This window comes from Esox lucius, chromosome 12 (genome assembly GCF_011004845.1).
Source record: "Esox lucius isolate fEsoLuc1 chromosome 12, fEsoLuc1.pri, whole genome shotgun sequence".
In the NCBI taxonomy this organism is placed as follows: Eukaryota; Metazoa; Chordata; class Actinopteri; order Esociformes; family Esocidae; genus Esox; species Esox lucius.
Genome location: NC_047580.1, coordinates 5,116,041 through 5,143,676, shown reverse-complemented (window position 1 = coordinate 5,143,676; position 27,636 = coordinate 5,116,041). Strand labels below are relative to the sequence as shown.

Here is a 27,636-nt window from a genome sequence, read left to right as displayed (position 1 = left end):
TCCAGTGAGAGAGGAATGTGAAGGTACATAGATGGTTCCATAACCTACTACCTCCATCCAGCTAATGTCAAACTATGCCAGTTAAGCCTACTAGGGAGGGTTTTGGTGAAGTTCAAAGTATTTTTGTCAAACCACAAGACAGTTATTAAACTGGCAACATGCAGAGACAAATGTGTGCACCTCACAGACAGATGGACAGACAGACGGGCAATATTACTGGAAATATATTGCCTGATATTTTGTTAGGATGGTAATTTTAATCCAATAATGTCTGAATAGGGTTGTGATAACATCAATGTGGCATTGATTAGATATGAACAGAAAACCTGCCAAGTCTGATATTTTTGAGGCTGGATTATGACAGTCTGCAGCGAAACACATGAAAAGTACATGTAGCCTCCTTGCAGTGTTTGTTTAGCGAGGTAGTAATAAGGGAGATGCGGGCTACGGGTATCCTGCTATGGAACTGTTGGAGACATCTGGATTACTGTGTTTGTTGTGAAAGGATAGTTGATGTGGGTTGTGTCAGTATATTTTCAGGGAAGAAACGTCCAGATGAAATAAGCAGTAGGCCCTCAACCAATGGCTGTGAGGTGGTGGTGGCAGAGGATGATGGGTTTTCTCTCTCCCTCTTCTCAGCGAGTGTATGATATTCAGCACCCATGAAGCTGGGGCTAATGAAGGGGGCTAGCTATGATGCTGGGGCTAATGAAGGGGCTAGCTATGAGGCTGGGGCTAATGAAGGGGGCTAGCTATGAAGCTGGGGCTAATGTAGGGGCTAGCAATGAAGCTGGGGCTAATGTGGGGGGCTAGCTATGAAGCTGGGGCTAATCAAGGGGGCTAGCGATGAAGCTGGGGCTAATGTAGGGGGCTAGCGATGAAGCTGGGGCTAATGAATGGGGCTAGTGATGAAGCTGGGGATAATGTAGGGGGCTAGTAATGAAGCTAGGGCTAATGAAGGGGCTAGTGATGAAGCTGGGGCTAATGTACGGGGCTAGCGATGAAGCTGGGGCTAATGAAGGGGGGTAGCTATGAAGTTGAGGCTAATGAAGGGGGCTAGTGATGAAGCTGGGGCTAATGAAGGGGGCTAGTGATGAAGCTGGGGTTAATGAAGGGGGCTAGCGATGAAGCTGGGGCTAATGAAGGGGGCTAGCGATAAAGCTGGGGCTAATGAAGGGGGCTGGTAATGAAGCTAGGGCTAATGAAGGGGCTAGTGATGAAGCTGGGGCTAATGAAGGGGGCTAGCTATGAAGCTGGGGCTAATGAAGGGGGCTAGCTATAAAGGTGGGGCTAATGTAGGGGCTAGCAATGAAGCTGTGGCTAATGAAGGGGGCTAGCTATGAAGTTGAGGCTAATGAAGGGGGCTAGTGATGAAGCTGGGGCTAATGAAAGGGGCTAGCTATGAAATTGGGGCTAATGAAGGGGGCTAGCGATGAAGCTGGGGCTAAAGAAGGGGGCTAGCGATGAAGCTGGGGCTAAAGAAGGGGGCTAGCGATGCAGCTGGGGTTAATGTAGGGGGCTAGCGATGAAGCTGGGGCTAATGAAGGGGGCTAGCAATTAAGCTAGGGCTAATGAAGGTGGCTAGTGATGAAGCTGGGGATAATGTACGGGGCTAGCGATGAAGCTGGGGCTAATGAAGGGGGCTAGCGATGAAGCTGGGGACTAAGGGGACTAAGACAGGGGGGATGTGGCTGGAAACACAGGCTAGAGCTGGGGCAAATGTTGGGGTTAAAAGTAAGGATGATGTTAAAGTTGATTGAATGTGTGTGGCTCTTTGCAAGGCTGTGTGTCGGTGTGAAGTATGCAGTGGTGAGTGGTGTGTGTTGGAGATACTGCAGCAGGTTAGAAACATGTCCCTCTGGAAGAGATTAGAAAAGCAGATCAAAGAGCAGAGTAGAAAGGAGCACACAGGGTAACTGAAAAAGAAAGAGCAAAAAATAGAAAGAGAATGATTAGGTGAAAGCAGGATGAGGGGGAGTGAAGTGAGAGAAAGTGGGGAGGGATAGATAGAGGAATAATAGATAGAGGGATGATTGATAAATGGATAGATTTGCGGCACATGATATTAGTGGGTGTACCCTTCATTTCAGGATTCTTGTAATGTAGGTGTATGGACAGAGGGTAACCTTGGGGAGGAAAGGGGGAGAGTGGGGGGAGGGGTTCAGGAGGTGCTCTTTGGGTGTCCCATGTCTGAAGTCGGGATTTGAGGTTAAGAAATAAAAGCAGCTTTAATCTTTAATTGCAGTGCTATGAAACACACACCAACACTGTTTTCAGAGAGGTGAGGCGGGAAAATGTGAGAGAAACCTTGAAGTAATAAATGCGAGGAGCGTAAAGAGCAGGGGTAACAGGTCCAAAAAAGAGAAGACTGATTGTAGTTGAATGAATCACTGTTCGTTTTAAAGTAATGTGGTGCATCTGGTGTGTACTGTTCATGGGCGGAGCGGATGACTCAGATATTACCAGTGATGTGAGTGGCTCCTTGATTGGGTTTGAAATGAACTCAAAGCATCGTGTGACTCTTCAGTGTTCCTTCTGTGACTCTTCTGTTTAGTGTTGCTATCAGTGGTTTCACCCTCTGACATGAGTCACCCGTTAAACAATAAAACATTAATTTACCAAGTGTGTGTGTTTTATAAGTGTATCCTCGGGATAAGTTGCTGTGCAGCCCAGTTGTGGTCCAGTTGAGTGGGTGCTCGGTTGCGGTCCATGGTTCTTCTGATCAGCAGGATGAAGCCATGCAGAATGAGGCTGTGACAGGACTGTGGGAGGAGGTGACGGTGGTGTTCCTCCAGGGAGTATGCAGTACTGGCTGAGTCAGGATGGACACAGTCACAAAGAGACCACATAACAGACACACCAAACCCTGTGTGTGTGTGTGTGTGTATGTGTGTGTGTGTGTGTGAGAGAGAGAGAAAGAGTGTCAGAGAGAGAAAAATGATGAGTATGTCCCTGTCATGAGCTCTAGTCCTACATACATACCCCAACAAGTCCTCACTAATTCACGTGAGAATCCGACGTTTCCATTCACTGCAGAAACCGGTGGGCAGGTGAAGTCTGTGGAGGGTATTTTCAACCATGCAAGGCCTCTGCACAAGGATGGTTCCTGGAAGAGATCATGGAAAAGGCTGACAGCTGATGTTTAGGACTTAATTCTAACTGGTTAAAATAAGCCATGCGTTTTGAGATGTAGTGGGACGATGGTGTACCAGTACAATGTAACCCATTTGAAAAGAAATAACACAAAAATGCATGAAAATACACACATTTCAAATGACCAAGTAGAATGAAGAATCTTAACCAGGCTTCCAGCGTTGCAGGAGCTCGGAGACAGTGTTATCCACAAACACAGACCTCCTCCCTGATACACAACGTGGGAGGAAGGTTAGCCAATCTGATTGTCTGCCTCCTCTTGGTGTTTGTTGTGTCCGGGGCTGATGTGGATTTATAGCGGTGTGACAGTCATCTCCTTTACTTAACTGCCTGGCCTTGCCCTCCCGTCATCCTCTACACGAATGGAATGATGTCATTCACATCCGTTTTGGCTTTTAAAGTGACTGAGTGCTGTAACTGAAGTGGGTTTAGAGGACTGTGTGTGTCTGTGTGTGTGTGGGGTGAAGTATGTTTACAGGTAGTTGTGTATGATTGCAGTATGGTAGGGGTAACATCCCTGTTTGACGGGAGTGGAGTGCTTTAAGCTGGTTAAGGATCTGCTGTGTCTTATCATTAGGGTTGACTAAATGTACTGAAGGATTTCCTGAAGGGATCTGTGTGTATTCCTATGGCATGTTGTTTTGGTTGTAAGTCACCTTACAGATGAGCTCTGAGTAAACCCCACAGGAAGAGAACATCCTCTTCTGATCATTTTTATATCACTCTCATTACAGCAGCTCCCATGCTGCACCTGTTCCCCACTCTTTAGCAGGTGTGTGTTTTATGACTTAAAGGGTGTGTGTGAGCATGTAGCACTAATTTTCTTGTCCTCTGGTGTGGTCCGGATCTGAGATCTGAGTGAAAGAAATGAAGAATTTGACCAGGGGCGTGTTTTCTCCATGTTTCCCGTCTGCCAGCGTATGAATATACTATGTTTCTTTATCAGTGTGGATCCGAATGAAATATTCAACTGTGTGTGTGTGTGTTTCTCAAAGTGTGTGTGTTCATGTGAGTGTAGAAGGAAGGGAGTTGTCTGGGATGTTGGCCAGCGTCACTAGTGTCGGCATGCTCATCTCCACAGAAGTAACCGTCTGTGACTGCACTGCTGTGTTCTCCCCTCGGCTGCTAGGCTGGGGGGCTTACATAAGCCTATTTACCGTTCCTAGGAGATCCCCCACCCAATCTTCCTCCTGTCCTCATATCCTCCTCATCTTCCTGGCATCCCACACACCCCTCCCTTATCCTTCTACCACTCCTACTCATCTGTAAGAAATCTCCATCCCTCCATCCATCCTTCCAACACAACACGTCTGTCTGTTCAGTCCCTCTGGCGCTCATCCCTAACCCCTTAGGAGGGTTCCTTATCCCTGTAACACATTCCCCCCTCCCCCAACACCCCAGCCTTTTCCCTACATTGTTCTCATGAGATGTGTTTTCAGTTCCTTCCTCTCAGGTTTGATGTAGTATGTACTATATATCAGGTATGATATAGTTATTATGTACTGTATATAATTTATGATATCGTTAGTATATACTGTATATCAGGTATGATATAGTTATTATGTACTGTTCATAATTTATGATATCATTAGTATATACTGTATATCAGGTATGATGTGGTTATTATGCACGGTACTGTATATTAGGTATGATGTGGTCATTATGTACTATATATCAGATATGATGTTGTTAGTATATACTGTGTATCATTTGTGGTGTAGTTAGTATGTACTATATGTCTGATTTGGGTAGTATGTACTGTATATTAGGTATGATGTAGTTATTATTTACTGTATATTAGGTATGATGTAGTTATTATTTACTGTATATTAGGTATGATGTAGTTATTATTTACTGCATATTAGGCATGATGTAATTATTATGTACTGTATAATAGGTATGATGTAGGTATTATTTACTGTATATTAGGTATGATGTAGTAATTATTTACTGTATATTAGGTATGATGTAGTTATTATTTACTGTATATTAGGTGTTATGTAGTAATTATTTACTGTATAATAGGTATTATGTAGTTATTATTTATTGTATATTAGGTATGATGTAGTTATTATGTTCTGTATAATAGGTATGATGTAGTTATTATTTACTGTATATTAGGAATGATGTAGTTATTATTTACTGTATATTAGGTATGATGTAGTTATTGTTTACTGTATATCTTCCTCCAGTCTGTGTGCCAAATCCCTGTTTTTCTTTTGCGTTATGCTGTTCCAGTCCTCCATCATCCCTGTTTTTCTTCTGTTATGCTGTTCCAGTCCTCCATCATCCCTGTTTTTCTTCCGTTATGCTGTTCCAGTCCTCCATCATCCCTGTTTTCTTCCATTATGCTGTTCCAGTCCTCCATCATCCCTGTTTTTCTTCCGTTATCCTGTTCCAGTCCTCCATCATCCCTGTTTTTCTTCCGTTATGCTGTTCCAGTCCTCCATCATCCCTGTTTTTCATCCATTATGCTGTTCCACTCCTCCATCATCCCTGTTTTTCTTCCGTTATGCTGTTCCAGTCCTCCATCATCCCTGTTTTTCTTCCATTATGCTGTTCCAGTCCTCCATCACCCCTGTTTTTCTTCCGTTATCCTGTTCCAGTCCTCCATCATCCCTGTTTTTCTTCCATTATGCTGTTCCAGTCCTCCATCATCCCTTTTTTTCTTCTGTTATGGTGTTTCTGTCCTCCATTCATCTTCATATCCAGTCCAGTCACCAAATGAAGGCCAGTTTAAGTGCTACTCTAGGACACTTAAACACTGATAAGTGATCAAGCCTTATAGTGCCCAGAGGAACCTTAAATGCAGTCGGACATGATGTGATTGCAGTCAGAAAAAACACACATGCAACCGTGGACAGATGCACATAGTCAAACACACACACACACACACACACACACAGAAACATTGTTATTCCCACAGACACATTGTGCCTGGTCTCACTTTTCCCACGGCCTGTCAGTGTGTTTGGTCTGGGAGCGGCAGGGCTTATCTCTGTTGTGTCACAACAGACCCATTTGTACTGGATGGGATTTGCAGCCTGTAGGTCTACTTTGCCACAGGGGCGGGGCCGGGCTGGGGCCTTGGGAGCAAAGGTCAACACTGCAGCACTCACACAATAAAGCCACACCACTGGAAACAATAAGGAGATACCACACACACTACACGCAAACCCTAAAGACGCTCTCACATAAAGGTCTTACTGTCCTCTAACATGCTGTTCACTGAGAGATGTAATGGAATTAGCCACTGGTGTTCCAGGAATATTTCACCTATCGCTTCATCTCTTCCCTGGAGATCAAGGATAGGCTAACATCAAGAGTTAGGGTTATAGTCTTATATATAGCATGGGAACCATGCTAATGTGTTGTTATTATATACTGCATGGGAACCATGCTAATGTGTAGTCTTATATACTACATGGGAACCATGCTAATGTGTAGTCTTATATACCACATGGGAACCATGCTAATCTGTTGTCTTATATACTGCATAGGAATCATGCTAATCTGTAGGCTTATATACTGCATAGGAATCATGCTAATGTGTAGTCTTATATACTGTAGGGCAAACATGCTAATGTTAATGTTAACACATGCTAATGTGTTGTCTTATATACTGCATGGGAACCATGCTAATGTGTAGTCCTATATACTGCATGGGAACCATGCTAATGTGTAGGCTTATATACTGTAGGGCAAACATGCTAATGTTAATGTTAACACATGCTAACGTGTGGTCTTATATACCGTAGGAAACCTCATTGTGCGCCAACAGAACAAACAATCACAATTCAGTTCAGTGTATACAACCACATAGTGGCATACAACACAATACCATAATTCCATCACTGTTTGAAAAAGCACTCACTCAAAAGTCAGATTTACAGAACAAACATTTAGTACACAAGTTCCAAACCTCTGTACACATCCAGAACATCTCCAGTAAAATATATTTTCAATGTTCTGATTGCGTTGAGAAACCACTGGGTTCCTCTAGAGCCAGGTAAAGCAAATCATTGTTTTGATTAGACAGTGCCATAGAGCCCCAAAACCTTGCACTGTTAATAGTTTCAAAAACTCAAATTCAACCCTAAGAAATTGTCACAGTGCAGTGAGGATCAGTGCCACCGTCCCGTACACCTCCAGTTCCCATCACTCCACAAACACATCCCGGACTTGTCTTCGTGTCACATGTCAACTATTCGCACCAGGTCCCAATCATCTTGTTAGTATGTGTTTAAATGTTTCCCCTCTGCTCCCCCATTTGTCCATCATTGTTGTTGCTGTCAGTGTGCTACATGTAACCGGTGAGTGTGGTTTGCGATTCAAGGATTCAGCCCTTTGTTTTCATTACGTTTGTCTTTGTATACTCGTGTTTGATTTCCATTAAAAACCCTTGCATCGAGTATAGTCGCCTGCGCCTGGTTTCTCCACCATCACCACTCGTTACAGAAATGTAAAGACCCACAAATAACAGCAACAGGACCAAGAGAGTTAGAGAATGATGGAATGGAAGAGACAGGCGTAGCAAGACGAGTGTAGGCAGACAGTGAGGTGAACATCAATGACAGACAGACAGCCAGTCAGGTTAACATCAGTGACAGACAGACAGCCAGTCAGGTTAACATCAATGACAGACAGACAGCCAGTCAGGTTAACATCAGTGACAGACAGACAGCCAGTCAGGTTAACATCAATGACAGACAGACAGCCAGTCAGGTTAACATCAGTGACAGACAGACAGCCAGTCAGGTTAACATCAGTGACAGACAGACAGCCAGTCAGGTGAACATCAATGACAGACAGACAGCCAGTTAGGTTAACATCAATGACAGACAGACAGCCAGTCAGGTTAGCATCAATGACAGACAGACAGCCAGTCAGGTTAAAATCAATGACAGACAGACAGCCAGTCAGGTTAACATCAATGACAGACAGACAGCCAGTCAGGTTAACATCAGTGTAGGAGTAGACAGTCAGTCAGGTTAACATCAATGACAGACAGACAGCCAGTCAGGTTAACATCAATGACAGACAGACAGCCAGTCAGGTTAACATCAATGACAGACAGACAGCCAGTCAGGTTAACATCAATGACAGACAGACAGCCAGTCAGGTTAACATCAATGACAGACAGACAGCCAGTCAGGTTAACATCAGTGTAGGAGTAGACAGTCCAGAGATAAACTCCTGAAGAGGAAAGATTACAGGAGAGTAGGGCTCCTACACAAGTAGAAGCTACTGTTAGAATGTTTTGAAGTTAGTGGTAGGCGAACAGTTGAGGTGTTGGTCGTGGTGTTAGGTATGAATGTCAAAGAAAGGGGAGTAGGACATGTAACAATATGTGGAGGATGAGACAACGGTCAACAGAAAGCAGTACAGAGGAGTGGAGTGGTGTGTCAGTTTAGCAGGTCAACAGGGAGAGCCAGCTAAGAAGGAGTTGGACTGATAAACCCTGGTCTGGCAGATTTCTGCCACTCTTGGTTAGTCCGGTCTAGGAAGCATTGCCCGGACCACTTCACAGGGAACGCTTTGTTCTTCTTCCCAGATCATTATGTTTTCCGTCTCCCATAGAGAATGATCTGGACTGCACGGCCTGGTCTGTGGTGGGCTCAAATGTCGGAATGTCAAGGGTTTCCCAGACACTCCTACTCCATGTATGCCCAGATTCATGTGGAAGAACAATCACATAATCTCATAGAAACACCCACAACCTCCCCCACAAACTCACGTACACACTCACTTGCATGCAAATACACATAAACACACACAGATATACATATATATCATGGCACCTGTCAGTAGGTGGGATATATTAGGCAGCAAGTGAACATTCTGTCCTCAAAGTTGATGTGTTAGAAGCAGAAAAAATGGGCAAGCATAAGGATCTGAGTGACTTTGACAAGGGCCCAATTGTGACGGTTAGACAACTGGGTCAGAGCATCTCCAAAACTGCATCCCTTGTGGGGTGTTCCCGGTCTTTAGTGGTCAGTACCTATCAAAAGTGGTCCAAGGAAGGAAAAGCGGTGAACTTCTGGGAAACCTTCGGTCCTGCCATTCATGTGGATGTTACTTTGACACGTACCACCTACCTGAGCATTGTTGCAGACCATGTCCAACATTTCATGGCAATGTTATTCTCTGATGGCATTGGCCTCTTTCAGCAGGAAAATGCGCCCTAACACAAAGCAAAAATGGTTCAGGGATGGTTTGAGGAACACAACAATGAGTTCAAGTTGTTGTCTTGGTCTCCAAATTCCACAGATCTCAATCCAATCAAGCTTTTGTGGGATGTGCTGGACAAACAAGTCCGATCCATGGAGGCCCTACCTCGCATCTTACAGGACTTAAAGGATTTGCTGCTATTATCTTTGTGCCAGATACCACAGCACACCTTCAGAGGTCTAGTAGAGTCCATGCCTCGATGGGTCAGGGCTCTTTTTATGACAAAAGGGGAACCTACACAATATTAGGCAGGTGGTCATAATGTAATGGCTGAATGTTATATGAACACTTGGATGGGCAAATGTGTCCAATCTTTTGACTGGTACTGTACATATTGTTTATATTTCTATTCGTACCTTTTATGAAAACACACAGATCTAGTGCAGAAAGAATCCACTGACCACCAGTATGGTTTCTCAGACATAGCCATGGACGGAACAAAGCTGTTAAACGCCTGAAGGGTCTTTGATGGCACTTACACAGCTAAACACAATCTGCCTGTAAACAAGTTTAGGGTGGAAACGTGAAACTGTAACGGAACACAGCATCCGGGATTCCACCGTCACAACTCAGCCTGGACCACAAGGTCAGCCTGAACCACAACATCACACAAGCATCTGTACTCACATTTCTGTTACATCCCAAGCAAAACTCTTCCCTATCGAGAATGACCATTAATGAATAGTGAACTACGGGGAACCTACACTCTGGTTAATGCTTTTGCTACAGAGTCAATGTCAGTTCTGTTGCATTGTGTTGTTGTAACAGTTACTGTGAATAGGATTGTATTGGTGTAACAGTTACTGTGACTAGGATTGTGTTGGTGTAACAGTTATCCCGGTGATGAGATTGTATTGGTGTAACAGTTACTGTGGATAGGATTGTGTTGGTGTAATAGTTACTGTGAATAAGATTGTGTTGGTGTAACAGTTATTCCGGTGATGAGATTGTATTGGTGTAACAGTTACTGTGAATAGGATTGTGTTGGTGTAACAGTTACTGTGACTAGGATTGTGTTGGTGTAACAGTTATCCCGGTGATGGGATTGTTTGGTGTTACAGTTACTCTGAATAGGATTGTGTTGTTGTAACAGTTACTGTGAATAGGATTGTGTTGGTGTAACAGTTATCCCGGTGATGGGATTGTATTGGTGTAACAGTTACTGTGGATAGGATTGTGTTGTTGTAACAGTTACTGTGAATAGGATTGTGTTGGTGTAACAGTTACTGTGAATAGGATTGTGTTGGTGTAACAGTTATCCCGGTGATGGGATTGTGTTGGTGTAATATTTACTGTGAATAGGATTGTGTTGTTGTAACAGTTATCCCGGTGATGGGATTGTGTTGGTGTAACAGTTACTTTGAATATAATTGTGTTGGTGTAACAGTTACTGTGAATAGGATTGTGTTGGTGTAACAATTACTATGAATATGATTGTGTTGGTGTAACAGATGCTGTGAATAGAATTGTGTTGGTGTAACAGTTATCACTTTGAATATAATTCTGTTGGTGTAAGAATTATCATTGTGAATAGAATTATTTTGGTGTAACAGTTATCACTGTGAATAAGATTATTTTGGTGTAACAGTTATCCCTGTGAATAGGATTCTGTTAGTGAAAGAGTGATCTCTATGAATAGGATTCTGTTGGTGAAAGAGTGATCTCTATGAATAGGATTATGTAGGTATAATAGTTATCAGTGTAAATATGATTATTTTTGTATAGTGGTTATCACTGTGAAATCTTTGGGAAGGAAATGGCGCCCAGAGTTATAGAGAGTAAATCTACCTCTTGTCTCCCCCGTGGTCGCCACATTAATCTTTAATGTGGAGTTGTCTCTGAAAGTGTGAGGCTGCTTCTCACTGGCCAGTCATGGGCCTTTGTAAGGGAAAGACGCCCAGGCTGGTCTTTGAAGTGTAAAATACAAGCCTTTTTAAGTTCAGACATTAAATATTTATATAGATGTTCCTGAAGATACTGTTTTGTTGGTTTCGAGAATGGTACTGTACTTACAGAAATGTCACCCCTTGTAGGGTCTTTACAGTTCCCTGGCTACCCAAACTCCTGGCTCTGGTCAACCGCCACACCACGCCTGAAAATGTCCATCTCCAAGACCCTTTGTTAATTGTAAAAACGTAATGATCTGATTGAACTCGCTCTGATTGGTCCAAGGAACCGTTGTGTTGGGCCAGTGTTAGAACACATGAGTAAAGCAACATTTAGAACATCTTTAGTTTTTTTGCCTTTGTTTAGTATTGCACTGATTGGTTAAAGATGACAGACAGGCAGACAGACAGGCAGAAGTCAATGCTGACAACAGACTTCTGGGTGGAGAGGCCCAAAGCAAACAGAGAAGGAGAAAGGGAGAGGGGGAGAGAGGTGGTCGAAAGAGATTGAAAGGAGGGTGGGAGTCGTTTGAGACTGGCTGCTTTGTGCAAAGGTCGGTGTGGGGAGCGGTAAGAGAACGTGTTGGGACGTCTGGGTAGAGATGTACTGGTTGTGTCTGCTCTAAAACACACACCGTAGTAGGCCTAAATAAATTCAACAATCATTTACAGGCAACACACACACGAAACATCTCACCAATCAATTCAGATAAATTAAGCATAATCTACAAAATCTGTAGGGAAGAAAACACATTAAAAATGCAAACGCAGAATATGTATCTCACATTACAATTAGTTATTCTGAAGAGAAAGGGAGACCATGATTGCTATTTGTGTGTGTGTGTGTGTGTGTGTGGTCACAATGGAAAAGTCTGTCCAGATGTTTACTTTTGCTGTGATTGTGTTGGTGACAACGGGGGTGGGACGTGTCCAAATGATAACGTCCGGGTTGTGACATCAGACTGCTCCCGACAGCTTATCGGCTCTGAGTCTGGTGTCGGATGTCATCAGTTTGCTTTGAACACACATGCATCACTCCCACATGTGCAATTACACACTAACCCCCCCCCCCCCCCCCCCCCCCAACACACACACACACAGAAGCATCTGGTAGATGGTGTAGGGACTCAACTCAGTACATAAACTTGACAGTGGAGGTTTTGTGCTTGTTTGACCTTTTCTGCTATTGACAATATCTTACATGATGGCTGCTAAATGCCCTGGTCTAAGTTGGGTTTGTGCACATCACTGTGCCAACAGCATGAGAAATAAGGGACATACAAGTGCCAGGACAAGTTCAGGCCTCAGTGTAGCTTCTCTATCTGCCTCAGTGTAGTCTCTCCATCAGCCTCAGATTATCCTCTCTATCTGCCTCTGTGTAGTCTCTCCATCAGCCTCAGATTATCCTCTCTATCTGCCTCAGTGTAGTCTCTCTATCAGCCTCAGATTATCCTCTCTATCTGCCTCAGTGTAGTCTCTCTATCAGCCTCAGATTATCCTCTCTATCTGCCTCAGTGTAGTCTCTCCATCAGCCTCAGATTATCCTCTCTATCTGCCTCAGTGTAGACTCTCCATCAGCCTCAGATTATCCTCTCTATCTGCCTCAGTGTAGTCTCTCCATCAGCCTCAGATTATCCTCTCTATCTGCCTCAGTGTAGTCTCTCCATCAGCCTCAGATTATCCTCTCTATCTGCCTCAGTATAGTCTCTCTATCAGCCTCAGATTAGCCTCTCTATCTGCCTTAGTGTAGACTCTCTATCTGCCTCAGTGTAACCTATATCTGCCTCAGATTAGCCTCTCTATCTGCCTCAGCGTAACCTCTGTATCAGCTTCAGTGTAACCTCTCTATCAGCCTCAGTCTAACCCCTGTATCACCTCAGTGTAACCTCTGTAACAGCCTCAGTGTAACCTCTGTATCAGCCTCAGTGTAACCTCTGTATCAGCCTTAATGTAACCTCTGTATCAGCCTCAATGTAACCTCTGTATCAGCCTCAGTGTAACCTCTGTATCAGCCTCAGTGTAATCTCTGTATCAGCCTCAATGTAACCTCTGTATCAGTCTCAGTGTAACCTCTGTATCAGCCTCAATGTAACCTCTGTATCAGCCTCTGTGTAACCTCTGTATCAGCCTCAGTGTAACCTCTGTATCAGTCTCAGTGTAACCTCTGTATCAGCCTCAGTGTAACCTCTGTCTCAGCCTAAATGTAACCTCTGTATCCGCCTCTGTGTAACCTCTGTATCAGCCTCAGTGTAACCTCTGTATCAGTCTCAGTGTAACCTCTGTATCAGCCTCAGTGTAACCTCTGTATCAGCCTCAGTGTAACCTCTGTATCAGTCTCAGTGTAACCTCTGTATCAGCCTCAGTGTAACCTCTGTATCACCCTCAGTGTAGCCTCTGTATCAGCCTCAGTGTAACCTCTGTATCAGCCTCAGTGTAACCTCTGTATCATCCTCAGTCTAGCATCTGTATCAGCCTCAGTGTAACCTCTGTATCAGCGTCAATGTAACCTCTGTATCAGCCTCAGTGTAACCTCTGTATCAGTCTCAGTGTAACCTCTGTATCAGCCTCAGTGTAACCTCCGTATCAGACTCAGTGTAACCTCTGTATCAGACTCAGTGTAACCTCTGCATCAGGCTCAGTGTAACCTCTGTATCAGTCTCAGTGTAATCTCTGTATCAGTCTCAGTGTAACCTCTGTATCAGCCTCAGTGTAGCCTCTGTATCAGCATCAGTGTAACCTCTGTATCAGCCTCAGTGTAGCCTCTGTATCAGCCTCAGTGTAACCTCTGTATCAGCCTCAGAGTAGCTGTGGCCCCTGGGAACTTGTGTGTCTGATAATGAGTGCTGCTGACTAGCCTATCTCATTGGTTCGATCCACACACACTACAGATGGGTGTCTGCATGGTGCCAGTAAGACGCCTGCCTGTCGGTGGTGTGTGTGTGTCCGCAGCAGGTGTGTGTGTGTGTGTTTGTGTCAGATTGGCTGGTGAACTGATACGGCCTCGCGCCCCAATGTCTGAGGAGAGATACGGTCAATGGAAAGTAGTACTGACTGACTGTTCTAATTGAAATGTTATGGAGTTACTGTTTGTTTATGAATGTATTTGCCTTTGATATGTGTGCATGTTCATTTCTGTATTCATATGTGTGTGTGTGTGTCTGTGTGTGTGTGTGTGTGTTTACCATGCGTTGCTATGTTTCCAAATTGGCTGTGAACAATAGGGTTAACAATTAACCTCATTAATGATTAGTGAGAAACAGAGATTCAGAAGCTTAACCTCCATCTTCTTTACTCAACTAGACTCCACCTCAGTAAGTTTCTTACCTTCACCCTAACTCTGAACCCTATCCTTAACCCTCGCTCTAATCTTAAACACGGCAACCTTTAGTTTAACTCTGAATCCAAACCATGAACTTAACCACACCCCTTAACCCTAACATTGACCTTGAGTCTTAGATTAACATCTCGAGCCGAAGAGAGACAACAGCATGCTGTTGCTCACCTCACCAGTCAGATAGAGAGAGGTCAACGAGCCACGCAATAACAAAATGTGGGTCCTGGGAAGAATGATGTAGCGAGGAAAGGAGAAAGACAGTGGAAGAGACTGTGCGGGGGAGGTAGAGACAGAGAGGAGGAAGTAGAAAGACTGAAGGAGAGAGAGAGAGAGGGTAATCGATTACAGTTTAGGGAATAAATGTACATGTACTTAGTGAATGAGAGGATTCTGATTCTGAAGGAAAGGAGAAGAGAGTGAAAGACTACATCTGGACCACTGAAGAGGGAGTGGCTTGGAAATAAGGAGGGTGTGTGGTGTAAGAGAGAGACAGAGAAAAGGAGAGAGAGAAAGAACGAGAGAGAAAGAGAGTGACCCATTGATAAGTGGGAGATTGAAAAAATATCAGTCAAAGAAAGAACCAAAAGGCAGAGAAGGAGAGAGGGGAGAATAGTGACTGTGAGAGCGAGAGAGAGGGAGAAAGAGAAGAGAAAGAAGAGAGAGAGCCCCAACGCGCTGTCCCACCCCTGACCGACTTGCCCTCCTCCTCCTCTGCCCTGAGAAGCAAGTCCCAGATCGAGAGAGGGAGAAAGAAAAAAATAAAGGAGTAGAGAGAAGCAGAGAGAGCACCCAGACCAGCACAGGACTCTGGAATTCAGAAGCGTTTGGAGTAACACACACCCGCCTGCACTATTTCTGTGGAAATTTCAATTGCTCACAGTGGGACTACCATTGAAAGAGAGTTGAGAAGGAAAAAGAAAGAGAAAGCAAGAAAGACTGTTCTTATTTACTGTGGACTTTAGTGCTTCACCATGGCACCTGTCACATTCAGGCAGACATGGACCTAAGAGTGCCACAGGACCAGGAGAGCCCAGATAGAGATCATACAAAGGTAAGACATTCCATTCCTTGATCTCTCTGTGACATAGTGATTGTTATTGGGGTGTGTTGTGTCTGTGCAATTTACTGTGTCTGTTATCTGAACATTAGTTTGAGTGTTTATCTATGTTCTGAGAGTAATGTTTGGGTGCCTGGTGCCTGCTATAAAACTAAACTGTTGTCTTGTTCGTAGCCAAGTGATATTTGTCAGTTGGAAATTGTAAAAAAGTGATGATTTTCATTAGGCGATTTCTCACTATATTGTTACTAGATTTTCCCAGTTGTCACCATATTGAAAGCTCCAGCTCCAACTCAACGTACTCACACTGTAATTTATAAATTGTAAAATATGTATTTTACTTTGGTTTGTAAAGAAAGGAAATAAGGTTACTTATTTGGAAATAAGGTTTTCATCAGACATTGCTGATATGCACAAAAATCTGGTCCTTCTGAAGTTAATAAAGCACAATCAGTAAAGCTCCCAGTTACCTACCCACATTTCCCACTATGTGAGTGACCAATGGGGATAATCACTCTTTACACTTAAAATCCAGTATCCCCCACTCCTCCCTCACCCAAGTCTTTCCGTCCTCACCCACACTTCTGTACTTCTGATATAATTCAGCCTTTTCTCTCTATTCTGCACATTTTTAATGAAGGGAGCGTATTCCTCTTTTTCTCTTTTGCTCACTCAAGTAGCGCAGAGTTTATTGAGAGAATCTGCCTCATTCACATTGCTGATACCTAAAACCGATTGATTTGATCTGTCAGTGTCTAGCATTTCCAGTAATCCTTGAGACCTTGGTCCCTTTAAATCAGCATGTTACTCAGACCACAACTGGAAACAGGACACTCCTGAGCCCTCCTAAACACCTGAGCTTAAATGTACCCCTATGTATGGCTGTGTCTTTATAGGGTATGGGGTTATTGTCAATATGTAGGTTTCAGTTGCGCTAGTGCTCATGCTCTCTATCTCTCTCTCATTGCGGATTCTGTGGGAGCGAAGGCCAGTGGCTACAGTGAGGTAGTGACTTTCACAGTGTGGTGAGACACGGTGTCTGTGTGCTTTGAGCTGGATGGGAATGTTACGTATCAGAGAGAGACAGAGAGAGAGAGAGAGAGAGACAGAGACAGAGAGAGAGAGAGTTGGAGAGAGAGAGAGAGTCAGAGAGAGAGAGAGCGAGAGAGAGAGAGACTGAGAGAGAGAGAGAGAGCGAGAGAGAGACACAGAGAGAGAGAGACAGAGAGACAGAGAGAGAGAGAAAGAGAGCGAGAGAGAGAGAGAGAGAGCAAGAAAGAGAGACAGAATAAAATAATGAAAGTTTCACAGTAGCAATGACAGTTGACTCTGTTTGATATATTTAATTATTTTTCAAACAAAGAGTGCGGCAGCTATCTTGAAATATTGACTTTATTTCAGGAGGCAACCAGAGGGAAACTTTTCTCTCATTCACATAAAAAGCTAAATTCTGTCATCATCAACTTTTCATCAGATTTAAAAAAAACAGTTACATCCAGTGGATAAAAATAAAAGCGGTTAGCAGTTATAAATATAAAAGCACAATGTATTCACTACTTATTAGGTTATGCATTGTCTGTGAGTTTTACTAGGATGGGGGGACAACATTTCCACCAAAGAATAATAATAAAATAAAAGCTGACCTTGGGTTAGGAGTTTGGTGTTAGAATTAAAAGGGCACTATGTGGAAACCTGCCTCCATGTTTACACGATTGAATTTAAAGGATTTAACGACCTGGCTAGTCCAGTGTGGTTTAGGGTGGGGGAGTAGGACTGTGAGTGTCTAAAGACAATGCAAATTGATAGATGGACTGGTGAGAAAGTTTAAATGTGGATTATCTCAGACAAACAAATTTGTAGAAAAATAAGATTGGAAACATTAACTTGAAAATACATCTGCAGGTCATTTTTGTTTGTATATATTGTATTTATTATACAATACATACATATGGCCCCTTTAGGGTTAGCAGCTAGGGTTTGCTTAAAGGGTTTTTGGGGTTATAATTTGGTTTAAGTTTAGGGACAAAGGTAAAATGTATGTTTACAGTGCATGTAAACTGTGTGCGTGTCTGCAGTAATGTGGGTGTGGACTGTATAGTCTTGTGTATGTGTGTTTCTATATTCGGTGCGGTCTCTCCAGTAGTAAGTCATGGGCTCTTTTCAGTACATGCTCTAGAATTGTCAACCGCAGAACAAAATCACTTGGATTTGAGAAAACTGAGCATTTGCTACTCTAGACCAGGAGTATTCCCTGACCTCGGCTCTGGACCAAGAAAAACTCTCCGCCCTCACATGCAACCATTTTGGCCTCACGGCAGATGAGTCAGTGTCACCCTTATACTGATAATTTGTCACCAGAGGTGAAACACCGGTCAGAAGAGCCAGTCAGATCTCAGGCCTAGAAGGTTCCGGTTAAGCGGCCCAGAACAGTGTTACATCACACAGCAATGAAGTCCACCTGACCCTGCAAGTCTGACAAGATGAGTATTAGACATAGTAGCTGATATCTGTGAGTGGGACGGGATTGTCTGCGATGTGTGTTGAAGGTCCCGGAGATCAAGGGCGCTGAATGAAGAGCCCTTTGGTAGGCTGGATTCCCTGCTTGTGTCTGACACTCACTCTCCCTTCTCCTCTCCTCCTCCCTGTTTCTCTCCTTCCCCTAATCTGCAGAGTTGTCTTTCACTGTGGCAGAACAGCATGCTTCAGCATGGACATCTTAAAGTGTGTGTTTTTGTGTGTGTTCATGTGTGCGGTTGTGGCTCAGGTGACAGGCAAGTACATCCATCAGCTCCGCCACGTAGCCAGTGAAGGAGTGGAGACTTGGGATTTCCAGTCAGAGAGGAGAATAGAACGAATCCCTCCCCCGCCTCCCCCCCTCCCTCCCTCCCCGCCGGCCCCCCGCTGACGTTTGCCTCGGGGGCTTAGAGGGAGGATTTGGCTGTTCCTCCGGGAGCCTGCCTGATAACCAGACTGACGGGCCTGCTGATACGCTGCTGAGCATGTGCAGTAAAGCGCCCCACACCGATCACTACTCACCTGACACACTCTGGTGACACTGAGAACACACTCGCATATACTAATAACACACACACACATATTGAGAAGACACAGAAGGTGTACATTTTGGTGTGCGACAACTGACAGTAAACCTCTCAGTGAGCTGGTGGCATGAACACTCTTGCTGTTCATGCCTGTTTTTTTTTCTGTGAGCCTCACATTATGCAGACAACTTTTTCCCACTCACTACCCCTAATGCACTTGGTTTAGGACAGTGAGACCCCATTCAGCATGATTCAGGCCACTTGATTCAGGCCGGATCAATAACACATGGTAAACCCCATCATTCCCCATCTTCTTCTTCTCCTGTTCTCATCCAAAGGTCCAGTTGTTGGTATTAAAAGTGGAACTGGTTGAAACCAGAGGCCTCAGCTGTGCCTGGTGAGCTTTAGGTCCAGACAGGAGACCAGGAGACAGAAGAGGTGCTGAAGGAAACAGAGAAAAGGTTCAAAGGAGAAAGGAGCAGAGCAGATCTCTTCCATTAATGCCCATCCCTCACTCAATTTCTCTGTTGAAGCGTCTGGTTTAGACACTGTCTGATCATAGCAAGTTAGAATTGAACGTGAAGGGAAGCTTATGACAGTACCTATGGCACAGCAACAACCAACTGATCCCCTTAATCCATCTCCATCTAGCAGAACCCTTAGAACCTCCCCCTACTTTGTGGATGTCAAAATAGGAGCCGCGGAGCGATTTAAAAAGAGTAATGCAATGTTCCCTTTGAGACTAGTAAGCCATGCGTTTCCACAACCAGTGTGCCAATAAGGACAATCATTTGGGGTGGGGAGGAAGGGCTACATTTTCAATTACTAATCTGCATCATAAAAGGTGGACCGGTTATCATGCCCGTTTTAGTCGGTTTGAAGTTAGCATGTCTTTTAAGCAAGTAAGCAATTTTTGCTTAAGAGCTGCTTTCTATATGATCATTTTGTAGAACAAGCACAGGTAGACTCCAAGCACTGAGCTGGTGGCACTTTCACCGAACAGTTATGTCAAACGCACCCGGCGCTGGAGCAGTAGATGACCATTTCAACCAGAAAAGAGACCCTCATTCCTTTTCAGTCTTTCTGTGAATCACTTTATGTTTAAGGATCATTGACAAATACATTTCAAACAAATTCATATTTCAGCGTCAGCCTTTAATAGACATTCACTCTAAGGTATACCAGAAAGCAGACATTTTGTCGGCTTCCAGGAATTGCTGTCAAAGTCTGGAGGTTGATAATATTGAAATGGGCCCAGCATTGACATAAATGTTTCTGGGTTATGTTGTGAGATATCCATGCTATGTCCTAAGTAAGACCTTACGTTTCTGGCCCAAACATGTCAGAATGACTGCACCAAACACAAGCATAATCATCATCCATTCCTAAGATATACATCTAGTCCTCAAGAATCAATAGGTGTATATTACTTAAATAAGGTAACATCAGAATCTCAGTGATTCATTTTAAATGTTTCATTCTTTGCAGGATGTAAATGACCTATGATTTTTAAAGCAAAATGTTACTTTAAATCGAGAAAAAATGTATTGATGCGCTTCCCCCAATCCAACCCCAAGCTTATTAACTGTTCCTCACAGTTAACAGGCTCTGTGGATAGTCAAGGTTTTTCTTATATAGTATTCTCTTGTCTTTCGTGTGTATTTTGCCACTGTGTGCTTTATAATACAAGAAAGCATTCAAAGTAGCTGTGTTTCTTTGGTTAATTCTTTCCAGTGTAATAAATCATCTATTTAAATTTTTCATGATTTGGCTTGGTCGCTTTCTCTCGTTGCCTCTGTGATTCTCCTATTGGCCCCAACCTTTCTAGTAACCTTCTGGCACTTTGGTTATTAGTTATGCTATTAGCCAGACCTAATCCGATGGCGACCATGCCTTACTGGGGTTTCTCAGTGTGTATATGGCGACGCTGGTGCGTAACGGGTGTGCGTAGACCAGGGCTGGGGAATAGATGGCCTTTATCTCCAGACTCTCTCCTTCCAGCCTGCTAATTGAGCCCACCACGGGAGGGCGGATCATGGCACATTTTTAATTTGTCTTTTCCTCCTAATAAAGGAGCACCCCGCTCCCCCTTCTCCATTACTATCTCCATCCTCCTCTCTGTCACAGTCAAACACACACTGAGTGTATGAACACACACAGACACACACACAGATACACAGACAGCCATTTATTTCAGAATAAGCCAAAACAGCAGCAGAAGGCTTAGTGTACCCAGCTGCAGCCAGCAGAAACAGACCCTCTGAAGGTGAACCCCATACTGAGAGAGGGTACTGTATGTGCGCGCGGGCGTCTGCGTTTGCGTGCATGTCTTTGTGTGTGGAGGCGGCTATTCGCTTTAAATCTGGCAGAAGAGACGGCTTTGTGGACAATGGAAAATGGGCAAAGCTATTGACAGAAATCACACTTTTATGTGGTTGGTTGTTGTAGTGTTGCTTTGTAATAACTAAGAGAGTTATACTGTTACAAAGGGCTTGTACCATACTTCATAGCTGTCTGTTGGCAAATTTCAAAATATTGTGAGGTGTGGCATTAAATACATTGGCATTTCTTAGGTTTAATCATTTGAAAACGTCTATTACACCCAGTCTAGCCTGAACCAGTTAATAGCCTACAACACTTTATCACAATGAACACGTTTTAATGAAACAAGAACACATTTTTTTTGTGTCAAGTCACTGATATCGAGGCAACTCATCTGTGTTGTATTCTCACACAGCTGTCCAAATTGTGATGGGTTGTTTGCAAACAAACTGCTCTTTCTGAACGGCTCATTTGGATGAAAGTTGGAAAGCAAATCACATTTCTGAAAGGAAATGTTCATTTGGCACATTTTTTGCATTAACAACAATTATTTTCAGATAAGTTGAAAAACAAAAGAACTAGCTCACGGAAAAACTCATCACAAAACAATCATCATATCCCACAGCAATTGGAAAGTAGTGAGGGATGCTTGGTTGCACAAAACACCTGTGTTAACATGTTGTAGGACTGGATTCGTTGTAGAATAAGCTAGGCAACTGAACTGTGATTCCAATAGTTGCCGAAAAGTCCACACCTTTCTTATTGGGTAAAGAAGTCCACGTTGGTGGAAGTGTTCCACCAGACCTTTCTTGAATTTGGGCGGAAGTGTCGGGGAATGAGAAAGACATGAAAAAACATCTTGTCACCTGAACACTCTGTCCCTGTGCTGTTGCCCTCAGCCTTCTGTCCAATAGACAACAACAAGACTTTCCTCGCCACATCAAGACACCTACTGTCTGGATGCTAAATAACCGTAATATAATGCACTCCAAAACTTAGCAACTACACATACTGTACTGAAATCTGTGTATATATTACATATTCATCACCTTTTATCCACACCACACATTACATATTTAATTGCACCTCAACTCATATTTTGTGCATTCAGTACCTCTGTGTTGTCTGCCATTAGTAGCACCGTTACACCGAACCCATTTCAGAGTGGATTCCTGGTGCCCCTTGGTAAACATGGTGGGTGGGTGAGACTGGGTTGAGTGAAGGCATGTCCCCTTGTTCCCGGTTGTGTGTGAACTGCAGTCTATGCTCCCTAGGGCAGAAAGCATGGCAGGTATGCGACTGGGTATTCGCAGATAGAAAGATAAAGGCTTTTCTCTCAATGGGGGGGCTGGGAAGGTAAGGGGTTCTGGATCTGTCCAGGGGGCCCCCGATTGTGACATGTCAAAGGAACAGTGAATGGGGACAGGGGGATCGAGGGGGGTTAAACACAGGGACTCTTTGTGTCCCTAACCGCCTGTTTGCTTAGCGGTCGTTCGACCCACTTCGACCAGAGACCAAGCTCATTAAACATGGCCCACAGGAGCGCCTGTGCGTGACCGTGTGCGTGACCGTGTGCGCGTGTGTGCGTGCTGAAATGTGCATTCCCTGGCTGATTAAAGGGAGAGGGAGCGTGTGTGTGCATGTGTGTTGGTGTCTGCAGCGGGTTGTGTGTGCGTGGTATGTGACTGCTGACGGATGCACTGGGGAGTGTTACACAGGACTGGGAGGAAGGAGGACGGAGGAGGAGGAGGTGGAACCGAGAGGAGAGAAGAGAGGACAGTGACAGATTGCTTGGATATGTGTTGTAGCAGGCCATTACAGCTGAGCTCATAGCATATCCCAGCTTCGCCTGCTTGTCAGGTCTTTGTGTGTCTCTGTTGCGGCGCTCGTTTCCCTGTGGTGATGAGGACGGACAGAGGGCTTGATGGTAATCTAGAGCGGAGGGAGCAGGCCCAAGTGACCTTTGCATTCTTCCTGGGTCGAACAAACATACACCCCCCCTCAAATCCCCTGCCCTCCACACCTTCACCTTTATAGTTCGACCTCCGCCCTGATAGCCCTTGAATTATCTAATGAGCACTTCCTGACTCCCACTGGAGGTCACTCTTAAATCAAAGGTATTGATAAGCATGACAGAAGATAAACCCTATGTGGCAAGAGGAAACATGGTCAAGTTCAGACTCGTCTGAGAACAGTCAGCTTCACACAGTCCATACCTGGAGACACCTCTTCAACACCACAAGGTCTCATTTGTACCCCTCAGTTCTGTCATTGACAATAACAAATATCTGGTTACTTCTGCTGTGACTATCCTATTTTACAACAATACCTTGTCTTCAGTTGTTTTGCAGACTGCTTCTTTGGTGACACCCTCAGGGAGGCAAGTCACAGCCAGGTGGGTTGGTCATTCATTACGGAGGCCCTAGAGCAATTAGGGTAAACTGCCTTGCTCAAGGACAGAACAACAAATTTGTTTGTTCTTTTCGGGACATTATCGATCCAGAAATTCCCAGTTAGTGACCCAGCGCTGTAAGCCACTAGGTTAGAATACCAGTCAGTTGTACGCATACACACTTTTCCACTCGTGTCAACACAGCACACTCCTAGACCTTAACTTACAAACTGACACATAATCATACAGGGACAAACAGAATAACTCTTCACTCAGAAAAGTTGCCTAGAATCCATGAATCTTGCTTGATAAACAGAGCAACTCCAAATACTTGTACCTCATTAGAGTTAAAGTGTTACAGATGTTTTATTTTTGTCAGAGTAAGGTTAATGTATCTGTATGTGTGCATCTCGTGTGTGTGAGATCTAGAAGTGCCCAACCCGTCCAGGTGAAAGCCTATCTCCTTCCCTCCTCCCTGGGGCCTATCCTCACCTGTCTATCCCTTTCACCTGCAGGGCACAGGGAGGAGGAGGGTTAACTCCGGGTTAAGGTCCTCATCATCATTCATCTGCTTAGCGTCTCATGTTTACCTTGGGACACATAAATCAGCTCTTATGAACCTTCTGCTGAGATTCACTCTGACACAGTAGAATGTTAGGAAAAGCATGGTAGGAGAAACCTACAGAAACATTTAACGGGATGGAAAGATAAACGGAACAGCTGTGAAAGAGGGACGGGAAGAGGGCGTTGACCCGCTGATTTTACGCCAGCCCCCCTCAGATCCATCCTGACATCAAAAAGTCATTAAGTGTTCTGCGTAATGTCGCTCGGCCGTCTCTGTGCATTAGCTAATGTGCCTCATAGCGCTGGGGAGCGCGGGCTGCGTCAGGGGCTGCGCGTGGCCCACACACACCCTCCACAGGCTCGGGTTTTCATGTCCGTGTTCCACGGCAGACAGGTTCTAAATAATGGAACACGCCTGGCAAGCTGGAGAGGAGGTTGAGCGAGGAGGAAGAGCGGTGCCGCCGTTTGAGCTGACACGCCCTTCTTAACGTCTGTGCAGAGACACGACGATGTCGTTCTGCCTTGTGAGAAGGAAATCGTGGCATGGTGGCCTTCAGTGTCTGAGTAGGCTCTTATCGGAGGGGGAACATACACCCCCGTCGTGGCGAGATGGAGGGAGACCACGTCTACGAGGGGTGACCCGACTCTGGGCGTCTGTGTGCGTCTGTCCTGGTCAGTGTGCCAGGACAGACGTATGTGTTCTCTATTGTGCTTCTATGCGAGTCAGTGTTTATGTCTTCTCGTGTATGAATGGAGGTCTGTGAGGTGTACAGGACTGTCACTGTGTCCGCGGACTGTTTAAACTATTGAGTATCGCGCATTCGTGGCATTTATTCATAGAGATTGGAGACAGCTGGACTCAGAGGCCCCTCTGTAACTCAATACACACCACACGTGTGTGTACATACACACACACACACACTCACACACACACATACACTCCACCTGAACAGAGATAGAGGCCTGTCACCTGGCTTTAACAGACCCAGCCCTGGGGCAGTTGGTTGTTGGGGAGTGGAAGAGTGGGCAGCTGGAGCCAGAGGAGGGATCTACATGCAGGGCAAGTTTGGATGCCTTATCCTAGCATGTGGCCCCAGACTGAGGGGAAACTGAGGAGCCAGGGAGGGCCAGTGAATGGCCAGGGAGGGCCAGGGAAGGCCAATGAAGGGCCAGGGAGGGCCAGGGATGGCCAATGAAATGCCAGGGAGGGCCAGGGATGGCCTGTGAAGTGCCAGGGAGGGCCAGGGAGGGCCAGGGGTGGCCAGTGAAGTGCCACGGAGGGCCAGGGGTGGCCAGTGAAGTGCCAGGGAAGGCCAGAAGTAGAGAACAAAGGCCAATGTGAAGCATTTTTCTGAAGGTGGGCATGAAGGACCCATTCTGCAGCCGGACACAGGGGGGTTAGACAGCTCAATTCCTTTGAAACTTTCATGAAAGATTTCATCCACACTAAGCCTTCTGTGCCTCTTTCTGACTTTGTCTCTCTCTCTGTTTCAAAGTGGAGTCAACGTTCTTACTGAACCCTTCAGCTACTGGTCTCCAAGTTGGGGTGTGTGTGCTGAATGTCTGTGTGTGCGCGTGTGTTTGTGACACCTGATACCCTCTAATCCGGTCGTTCTGAGCAGCCTTCTGGTTTAACCACTCCTGCTGTTTCTCTCCAAGCTGTCAGGCAGTGTGTCTGTCTGTGTGTGTGTGACGGTAAGGCGTACTGTGACTATGGCAGTCCCACACACAGAGAGTCTGATTACATTACCAGTTGGTAAGTCCTTATGCATAGTTTGTACACCCTTCTCTCTCTCAGTAATCACCTGTGTTGGAGGGGGTCAGTGATCCTCCGTGATGAAATGTCTTTTATCTTTACCACATGTTCTTTACTATGCTCTCTTCAAGTGGCAGTAAACCTTCAGCACCATGAAAGCCCTTCACTCCAATTTCAGGCTGTACTTTTGTGAGCAAACCCCAGATCTTTTCTAACGTGTGGCTTAAACGTTACTCCTGTGCTGAGACGTATGGATGTACCTCCGTTCCACTCCTCCATCCCTCCGCCGTTACCCCCGCCCTGGGTCCATCCAAGCTCACCAGCCACTCCGTGAGGTCTTTATGCAAACGGCCCTTGTAGGCACCGTGGGAAAGACTGTCAATAACCCTCTCCATTGACTTTCCTCCAGAAAAACTAACTTTTTCTCTACGCTGTTGGTTTTGAAGCCACGATGCTGTAATACGAATGTGTATGCCTGTGTGTGTCTCTGTATGTGTGTGCGTGTGTGCCTGTGTGTATTTATGTGTGTGTGTTTGTTTGTGTGTGTGTCTGTGTGTGTATGTGTGTGTTTGTGTGTATGTGTGTGTGTGTGTGTGTGTGTCTGTGTGTGTGTGTTTGTGTGTATGTGTGTGTGTCTGTGTGTGTGTGTGTGTGTATGTCTGTGTGTTTGTGTGTGTGTGTCTGTGTGTGTGTGTGTGTGTGTGTCTGTGTGTGTGTGTGTGTGTCTGTGTGTGTGTGTGTGTGTGTGTGTGTGTTTGTGTGTGTGTCTGTGTGTGTATGTGTGTGTGTTTGTGTGTATGTGTGTGTGTGTGTGTGTGTGTGTGTGTGTGTGTGTGTGTGTGTGTGTGTGTGTGTGTGTGTGTTTGTGTGTATGTGTGTGTGTCTGTGTGTGTGTGTGTCTGTGTATGAAATGTATGGAACATTAATTAACCCGGGGGACAATAATATGTATATTTTATCGGGAATGGCAAAACAGATTAGTTAAACTGTCCGCTTTATTTAACAAACATGAATCTGGAGGTTGAAAACTAGTTTTGAATTGAATAAAAGCATCTACTATACAGAAATGGTAATTCAATCTAAAACAATACAATCACTGTTAAAAAATATATATTTTTGTAGTTATGCCAAATATTTTATAAAAATGTGATCACTATTTGAAGCACTCTTCTTTCTAAATGAAATGATACTGAGTTAGTTATGGTTCCAATTTTATCCATCAAAGGGGGTAGAATCAATTTACAGTTGTGTTCAAAAGTTTGCATACCCTTAGAGAATTGATAATATACAGTTTGGGAAAAAATTAAGAGAACCTCCACCTTTTTCTGCTGTAATCACTGGAGGGTCAACTTTGCCTTGTGCTTGGGTTATCTGTGACCATAAAACTCCATTTTGGTCTCGCCACTCCAAATGACATTGTGCCAGAAGCTGTGAAGCGTGTTAAGGTGCTGTGGGGCATATTGTAACCAGGCTTTTTTGTGGCATTGATGCCGTAAAGGCTTCTTTCTGTGGTAAATTGCAAGTGGTAAATTCACCTTTAATTGCCATTTTCACCTTTGTGTGTCACCTTGTGTCTCTGTAACAAGGCCAAACATTCAAGGGTATGTAAACTTTTGATCAGGGCCATTTGGGTGATTTCTGTTATCATTATGATTTCAAAAGGAGCCAAACAACTATGTGCTATTAAATGGCTTCATATGATCACTATCTTTAAAATACATTTATTTTGCATGATCAGACACATTGGGGGCCTGGGGTGGCCCAGCGATCTAAAACACTGACTCCTGAACACATACATAGCCCTTTATAAGAATTGGGAGTGTAAAGACCAAATTGTTATTTTTGCTGTAAACTCAAGGCATTTCAAAATACGATTTAAACATGAATGAAGAATTTTGGG

At 44.5% G+C, this 27,636-nt stretch overlaps 1 protein-coding gene across 1 annotated transcript in view; it reads left to right on the top strand.

Moving 5' to 3' along the window:
- Positions 1-14,875: 14,875 nt before the first annotated feature.
- The window catches only part of sema3b (sema domain, immunoglobulin domain (Ig), short basic domain, secreted, (semaphorin) 3B), a 52,598-nt gene continuing 39,837 nt past the window's right edge, over positions 14,876-27,636 (top strand). Inside the window, exon 1 of the mRNA XM_010895850.5 lies at positions 14,876-15,655. The gene's annotated coding sequence lies outside the window, so the exon portion shown is untranslated. The remainder of the gene's footprint in view (positions 15,656-27,636) is intronic.